At 41.2% G+C, this 9087-nt stretch overlaps 1 long non-coding RNA gene across 1 annotated transcript in view; it reads right to left on the bottom strand.

Annotated features, from left to right (window-relative positions):
* Positions 1-246: 246 nt before the first annotated feature.
* LOC128095012 (uncharacterized) overlaps positions 247-9087 on the bottom strand; it is a 99760-nt gene continuing 90919 nt past the window's right edge. Inside the window, exon 4 of the long non-coding RNA XR_008213133.1 lies at positions 247-3536. This is a non-coding gene — a long non-coding RNA (uncharacterized LOC128095012). The remainder of the gene's footprint in view (positions 3537-9087) is intronic.

Raw genomic sequence — 9087 nt, 5'->3', positions numbered from 1 at the left:
TCTTTAGTTGGTGGCACAGTTTGAGAAACCTACAGAACCTTTAGAGCATGGAGCCTTGCTGAAAGAAATGTGTCACCAGGGGCAGGATCTGAGATTTCCTCCCCCTCCCCTTCCCTTCCCTCCTCCTCCCCTTCCCTTCCCTCCTCCTCCCCTCCCCCTTTCCCCTCTCCTCCCCCTCCCCTCCCTCCTTTTCCCTCTCCTCCCCTTCTCCTCCCTGTCCTCCTCTTCCTCCTTCTTCTCCTTCCTGTACACATATGGAATGTGATCATGCTGATTCCTGACTGCCAAGGGGACTTCATGCTCCAGCTGCTGCCACGCCTTCCCCACCATAACAGACTGTAGCCCTCTGGAACTGAACACCAAAATAAACTCATTCTTTGCTAGCTTGCTTTTTTTGTCAAGGTATTTTAGCACAGCAACATACAAACAACAAATACACTTACGGTGGCTTGAATAAGAATGACCCTCATAGGCTAATATGTTTGGATGCTTAGTTGTCAGAGAGTGGCACTACTTGAGAAGGATTAGGAGGTGTGGCCTTGTTGGAGGAAGTTTGTTACTGGAGATGGGCTTCGAGGTTTCAAAAGCCCAAGCCAGGCCCAGAGTCTTTCTCTTCCTGCTGCCTGTGGATCCAGATGTAGGACTCCCAGCTACTTCTCCAGCACCATGTCTTCCTGCATGCCGCCATGCTCCCTACCATGATGATAACGAACTAAACCTCTGAAATTGTAAGCAAGCCCCAATTAAATGCTTTCCTTTATAAGATTTACTTTGGTCAAGGTGTCTCTTCATAGCAAAAGAACACTGACTAAGACAACATTCACCCATACTCACCATCTAACATCTGTTGATATTTGAAAGCATCATGTAATTGCCACCTACACCAAGTGACCCAGATAGATTTATTTTTATTTCTATTTGTGTGTAGGTAAGTCTATATGTATGCCACTTGTGGGGGGGTGCCCATAGAGGCCTACAGGAAGACTCTGTAGATCTGGAGTTGTATATAGGTGATTGTGAATTGCTCAATGTGGGTGGTAGGAACAGAACTCAAGTCCTCTAGAAGAGCAATATTTACTAACTACTGCTCTCACTCCAGCCTCTATTTTCTTGCTAGTAACCACTCTGACTAGAGTAAGGAACAGCCTCCATGCACCCTTGGTTTGCATATCTCTGATGGCCAAAGCAGCCAGGTCAATAGAAGACATGTACCCTCACCCACAGAGGATCTAGGGGCATGACAATTTCACCAAATATGGTTGAGAGGACTGAAGAACCGGGTAGAAGGTGACTCTGTGGGACTGATGTGGCACACCTCAGTTGTGGTCACTGTGTTCTTAACTGCTTTCCGACAGTTAAGTGGCTGTGAATGGGAAAGGACCGCCTGTTCCCAGGGCACAATTGTTTGAGACTGGACAGGTTAAAGACTACCACCATTTCACAAGGGGGAAGGCAGGCACTCCATCTGGTGTCTGGGAAGCTTCTGTATTAGGAAATTGGCTTCCACAAACCATATGAAACCTGAAATTTCTAAGGGGGTTGGAGAACTATGAACTGCAATTGTAGGAAATGTATAACACAGCAAAGGAATGAGAACAGAGAGAGATTCTGTAATCCTGACATACAGTATGCTAAACATTGATCTTCTGCCTTAATTATGCAATAAGTAATAAAGGGTTCAGTTATAGAATTAAATAAAAACAAAACATACGAGGGTAATTATCCACTGGACAGATATAGCACGAATCTTAAAAGGTCTTATTAATAAAAAAACAAACCCAGAGCCAGGTATTGGGGTGAATACTGGAAGATAAGAGAGACAGAACACAAGCCACAGCTAACCTCACCTCCGCCAATTCCTCAGCTGATCCTGTTTGCTCAAACTGGAAGCCTCTGAGTCCTCATCCAAATGGATCTCAGTTGAACTGCTGCTCAAAAGCCTAAAAGCTTAACTAGGCTCTAATTCCTGGTCCTCACACCTTATATACCTTTCTGCTTCCTGCCATCACTTCCTGGGATTAAAGGCGTGAGTCACCATGCCTGGCTGTTTCCAGTGTGGCTTTGAATTCACAGAGATCCCAATGGATCCCAATGGATCTCTGTCTCCAGAATGCTAGGATTAAAGGTGTGTATGCCACCATTTTCTGGCCTCTATGTCTGTCTAGTGGCTGTTCTGTTCTCTGACCCCAGATAAGTTTGTTATCGTGCACAGTATTTTGGGGGACATAATATAACAACACATTTCCCCTTTTTTGTCTAAAATAATAAAAGAAGGTTACAGTCAAGAATTACATTAACAATGTCTAGTCCATTATCATTTGACTGATTCAGACAAAAAACTCCATTATATACATTAACAATGTCCAGTCCATTATCATTTGTCAAATTCAGATAAAAATTTTCATTACTTATCCTATTTAAAACAAGTAGTTCCTCTTTAAAAGTAGATTCTATAATCTCTCTTTTTATCTTATCATATCCATATTCTTTTTTTTCCTGAGTAGATCCAAAAATCTACCTTTTATCTTATCAGTTTGTCTTCCCTTTTTTCAGAGTAGATTCAATGATCTACCCTTTTCTATATCTTCTTTTTTCTTTTTCCTTTTTTTAAACAAGAATCCTGTATCTAATCTCCTTTGTTTAGCTTTCTTTTTTTTTTTTTTGACCATTAACAATTAACAACTTGTAAGCAACCATCATAAACAATAACAATTATCCATAAGCCATTGAACGACCAAAAAATACCCACCCCACCTCTTGGGAATGTGGGCATCATTTTCTTAAAATTACTTCCTGCTTTCTGGGGGCAGAGTTATCTTTAGGGGATTCTGAAAAGAAAATTTTGGGGTTAATTGTCAAGTTCTGTATCATTTGTCCAGTCTTTGCATAATGGGAAAGTGCAGGGCTTGTCTCAAGTCCTTGTTCGAGTTGTCTGTGAATCTGGATCATCTCAGCTAGCCATCTCAAACTTGTCCTAAGCAGTTTGTAGTCCAAAGCCAAACTTTCAGTGGTGTTAATCAGCTTAATGGCTTTACCATAGTCCATGTGGAAGCGTCATTGTGGTATCCTGTAATCTTTTTGAAGATTTCAAAGTCGTTGTTAGGCGTGGTCATGGTTCCCTGCACTTTTTTTTTTTTTTTTTTTTTTTTTTTTTTTTTGTGCCTCCTCTGTGGTTTGGAGCAATCAGTCTGATAAATGTCTGTCTCTCGGAACCATGAACATTCTTTCCTAGAAGAGAAAATCTTCACAGCAATTTCTCCCTACCATTTGTCTTACCAAACTTTTCCAAACTGACCTTTGCCGATGCTTTCTTGTAGCACAATGGTTCTGGCAATTCTTCTCTGAACAAGCAGCGGTAAACCCTTTGTCCCAGGTAGCAGCATCACCGCAGTCACCAACATGATGAGAAGAAGCCAGCAACTCAGAGCAGCAGCCACTGCCTCCATGATCCCACAGCCACTGTTTGTGGTTCAGCCCTGGCCACAGCTTCTCCTTAACCAGCCTCCCAGGCTGTCCTCAAACTTGGAATCCCCCTGCTGACAGACATTGCAGAGAATGACTCAAAGCCCTCAATTAACTTAATACTAAGGGGATTGCTTGGTCACAGTAAAAAGTTAATTTGACGCAAAAGAAATGACATGCATAGCTCAATGTGTCTTTTAGTGCCTATAAAAGACTATTAGAAATACTGGGTAAGGTAATAAGAAAGCAAAACATAGTACTTTGATTAGTAAAGGGATTTGAAAGAACTTGTAAAGGAAAATGGCCACTGTATGTAGTGGAGGAGAGTACTACCCCTCAGGGAATGAGTCTGGTCCTAGTACTGAGCAGTGTGTTAAATACATGTACTCCTTTTGTGATTTAAATTTTATTGACGTTTTAACAGAAATTATAATAATATGCCAGAGAAATAAATGACAAGGACCTATGACAAAGGGGTGGGCTGGATTAGCCACTCCTTGAGGGTAGTGTGGTGATTAATTTCATGTGTCCACATCACTCAGCTAAGGGACACCCCATAGCAAAACATTACTTCTGGGTATGTTTGTGAGGGAGCTAGAATTGGATTTGATGGATGAGTAAAGATAGTAGTCCTCACCAAGGATGCAGGGGACCAAAGAGGCAGGGGTGGGAACTGGCTTTGAACTGGGATAGTCATCTTCTTCTCTTGCCCTTGGACCTGTCAATGCTGATTCTCTGGCCTATGAACCTCAGCAGTGACCTACTGTCCGTGGCTCTTCTGGCTCAAACCTGGACCAAATTACATCCTTTACTTTCCTGGTTGTCGTACTACAGCCAGCAAGCGTGGTGGAACAGTTCCTGTATATGCCCTAGTTATCGTATTGATTGTTTCCCTGGAGAGCTCTAAAGCAGTTAGGGTCTTGCAAAATCTCTACTGAACAGATGCGAGTATTTCAGGAAACCCCATGTAGTGATTTTTGACCTGGGAATGTTCTGAGCTCCATGGAATTGCTCCCCTTTTATAGATTTTTGTGCCGCTGTAGAATTAAGGCTAATCATTTGCTATGGCAGGGGGCATATTCCGGAATAGTAATAAAGCTGGGAGAGTCCTGTTATCACAACTGCACATCTCTGTCCCCTGACACCCCACCCTGCGGCCGCCACTAGTGGCTTGTACTCTATCACCCCCTCACCAAAATATCCTATGGGCTGGTGGGAGGGAGACACTGGCAACTACAAACAAGAGCCCCAGGTATGTAGTTAATAAAATGATGAACTAGAAAGCGACCTAGTAGAATATACTCACGTAAAAGACAAAGGATCCTAAAATGTTTATCATCCGTGTACCAACCTCTCGGTTTGAGGAAATAATTAAATTGTACCTGACGTACTTACACACACACAGAAATACCACCTATTCTTTCCTTGTCAAATGTAACCATATCCTAAATTTTACTTTTAGTTTAATTTCACAATATTGTTTAGACACATGGACTTTCATTTTACATGTTTACTTTAAAAAAAAAAACGAGGTGTTCTATCTCTGGGTGGTGGTTGTTGTTGTTGTTGTTAACTCAAAAACACTTTGACAGAGTTAAAACTTGTTGCCTGCTCTGTAACTCCTGCTCGAACATACCATCGTGTGATTGTACACACCACCCACGCTATTGTGACCTTCATCAAGGTAGAGGTCAACTTCTATTACTATGTGTACTACTGTGAACCTTCTATGGGCCTCCTGGTGCAGACATGCAAAAATTCTTACCTGCTTCTTGGTCATTATTATCGAATGTTCTCCTTTCTCACGCCTCACAAAGTGTTATCTTATATAGGCAAAGCCTATTAATAGTAACTGTATATTTCAATACTCTTAACTTTCTTCTCATATTCAAATGTTGCACCTGGGATCACTTTTCTCTTTTCTTTTTATACTGGAGCCCTCTGAAGTCAATTTTCCACTCCACTCCCTGACCTGAAAAACCCCTCTTGTGTTTTCTGTCACAGATATTTTACCTCTGCTGGAATGTCACATGAGGGAAGAGTTCAATGCATTCTCTTATGTACACATTCTTTTACTTACTGCAATACAGTAAGTGTTGGAGAGTCATGCATACTATTGTATTAAGTAATTATTCCTTCTTACAATAAAAAGTATTCTGTTTTATTGTTTCAACATATTTATCTGTTCACCAGTTAATGAACATTTGGGGTGTTTTATAGGTACTGGCTATTATAAAAAACAATCTACTCCTATCCGTGGGTACAGTTCTTTGCACAAATGCATGTTTGTGTGTGTGTGTGTGTGTGTGCATTGATTGCATGCATGTGTTGAGTGTATGTGTGTGTACACAGGTGTGCTTTCCAGTACATGCATTTGTATAGGCCAGAGGTTGATGCTGGATGTCTTTCTCCATCGACAGGATCTCTCACTGGCCTGAAGATCAGTTTAAACTGTACTGGCTGTTCAACAAGTCCCTAGGATGTGCCTGTCTGTGTCCTCTACCCACTGTCCAGCACAGGGATTACAGAAGCATGCCACTATACACAGCTCTTACATGTGTACTAGGGAATCCTAGCTCAGATCTTCACACTTGTACAGTAAGCATTTCCACCTCTGAGATATCTCCCTAGGCCATGTTTTCATTTCCATTAGATGAATTTCTCTAAACTGTGTATCCCACTTTGCATTTCCATGTATGTAAAATGTATGCAAAAATTATGAGGGTCCTAATTATCACATACCCTCTCCAACATGCTGCATCAGCCTTTTGTAATTTACCCATTCTAATGAATATGCAATGGTACTGGTAATGGTTTCTTTTCATTCACTTGTTGCCCAGCTTTGCAGCTCTCTTTGGTGAAATGTGTATCCAAAATTTTGTCCATTCTGCAGTCTGGTTGTTTGGCTCATTGAGTGGTATTCCTAGTAGAGTCCAGACACAAGTAACTTTATCAGATATAGGTCCTACATATATTTTCTCTTAGTCTAGTGCCTACTTTTCATTTTCTTGACAGTGTCAGCTTTAGAATAAATCTTTTTTACTTTGATGGACTATGAATTATCTCTTCTTTTATAGCTTTATTTCTTATGTTTAAAGATGATCATTATTATTATAATTATATATTATTAATATTCTAGGTGCAATTCTATCATCTTACAGTGTGTCTTCCATTATTCTCTCTTGCATTTCTTTCTTATCTTTCTTCCCCATTTTCTTGCACTTTTGTATCTACTTCTGGCTTATTAACTTTACTTCTTGGCTTATTTCTTTTAGTTACTGCATGCTTCACAACACCCCCTTTAACTTATCACTAACTATCTTTACATACCATATCACCTGCCATTCCACAGCCTCACAACTGAATACGTATGGCCTCTCCTAGAAACCCTTTATGCTGCTACTCTCATCTTTAATTTTAACATATATGCTTAGCAATATTACTAATTTTGTTAAGCAATTTAAAATATTTTTTCATAGTTTGCCCTCTTTCTGAGAGTCCAGCTAAGTGTATTTTAGATTGGCTGGTGTTGTTCTATGTGTCCTTAGTTCCCTCATCATTAGAGTGGAAGTGCCTTGTTACTTTGTATACTGTTCATTTTGAACAGGTTTCTAGTGCCATCCGCTGTTGTGGGATATTAGCTTAAAATGTGTTACATTTGTTTACACTGTGGAGAATTTACTTTAATGATACAAAGATGTGTTGCATTCTTTTATGTTGCATTTGTTTAACTCTGTGAAACTGTGTTCCTTTGCCTGCCTAAAACACCTGATTGGTCTAATAAAGAGCTGAATGGCCACTCGCTAGGCAGGAGAAAGGATAGGTGGGGCTGGCAGGCAGAGAGAATAAACAGGAGGAAGAATGGAAAAGAGGGAATGAGAAAAGGAGGAGAGGAGGATGCTGGGGGCCAGCCACCCAGCTACACAGCCAGACATAGAGTAAGAAAAAAAGAAAAGATAAACAGATGTAGAAAAAGGTAAAAGCCCAGAGGCAAAAAGATAGACAGGAAAACGTAAGAAAAACTGGCTAGGAATAAGCCAAGCTAAGACTGGGTGTTCATAAGCAGTAATAAGAAATCTCTGTGTGATTTTTTGGGAGCTGGGTGGCACCCCCCTCCACCTACACTACACTCCAATTGAGTTATATAATCTTCTTAATCTAATCCAAAAAGTTACTTTTAAGTTTCATGTCTTTCTTAAACCTCGCCCTTTTCTCTGTATGCTTATGCTTTCATCTACCTACTTGAATATATAGCATGTATCTGTATACAATAGATTCATGCTATTTTAATGTCTTTGTTTGCTGCATCTGTACGCTCTTTTATGTTCATATTCAATGATTCTTATATTGGTTATGGTCCATATGTTCCTGCTATTTGCTTGCCTGGTGCTTTTTTGTTGGATGACAGTTACCAAAAAGAAAAATTAATTGTTGGTTGTCAATTTTATCTTTCTTTAAATCCTTTGTGGTTTTATTCTGATTCGCAGGTTAGTCGGAATCCGATCCTTCCAAGGCTTGATTTTAGGCTTTGCTGGGGAGAGTTCAGAGTATCCTTCAGACTAGCACCCCCCGGAAGCTCATCAAGCAGTGGAGATGGGGCCCCAGAAGAGTCTGGAGCTGACTACATCCCTCAGAGAGTCTCCTGATGGGCTGACACCTATTCTGACAGTTCTACCATGAGAGGATAGTTCTCATCGCCTGAGAGACTTCAACTCTGCACCAGACAGTCTCCACGCACCATCCATCCCCTCTCTGTGTTCTCCCAGCACTTGCTATTGCAGCATCACTGGCAGCACGTGCAAAGCCACACTCATTCCTTTCTGCAGCCTAGGTATCGCACAGGCTTCCAGATTTTACTGGGTTTAGAAGGCCACTTTTCTGTGCTCCCCTGGTGCATGCCATAGGTTCACATATATTTCTTCCTGCCAATCTCCTCATGGCCAGTTCATCAGAACGTTGGCAGTAACAATTTTACTCTTTGTTATAGAACCAAATTAGTCTGTTTCTTGTTGAACCCTAGGAAATAGGTTACTGTCTGTCTCCAGGAGTTGGATAGTTGTAAGTGTACACCAATCAATTCCTAGACAAAGCTCCACAGGGCTCCTTGTGGCTCTCCAATACTCTTTATGTGGCTTATCATTACTATTGCTGTGGCTCTGCCCCGCATATTCTGGCCATTTGGCTCCCTCATGTCTCTCGCTCCCTCTTTTTAACTTAGTAAGAGCACTAGTCTAAGCCTGAGCCCTTTCTCCCTGAGCTGTATCCTAGCAATGCCCTTGGATGTGAGGTAACACAGATAGGGCCTGTTTGGCTTGTTACTCTTGCAAGTAGATTGGATCCTTCCCTGTGTGGTGTCCAGCTTCTAAAAGTTGATGGTTCACAAGCTGAGGATGTAGTTCAGTTGGTAGAGTGCTTGGCTAGCATGCACAAAACCCTGTATTTGAGCCCCAGCTGTCTATGAACCAAGTGTAATGGTGTTTCCCTATAAGCCCAGCACTTGGAAGTTAGGATAATCAGACTTAAGGCCATCTTGAGCTATACAGCAAGTGCAGACCAACCATGAAGCCCTGTCAACATTTGCTTTGTGTGTTTTACCTCATTCCTTACTTAAGGCAAAAGTATAAG

Source organism: Peromyscus californicus, unplaced genomic scaffold (genome assembly GCF_007827085.1).
Source record: "Peromyscus californicus insignis strain IS unplaced genomic scaffold, ASM782708v3 Scaffold_4__1_contigs__length_199733344, whole genome shotgun sequence".
NCBI lineage: Eukaryota > Metazoa > Chordata > Mammalia > Rodentia > Cricetidae > Peromyscus > Peromyscus californicus.
Note: the sequence above shows the minus strand (reverse complement) of the source record. Positions and strands in the feature narration are given on the sequence as shown.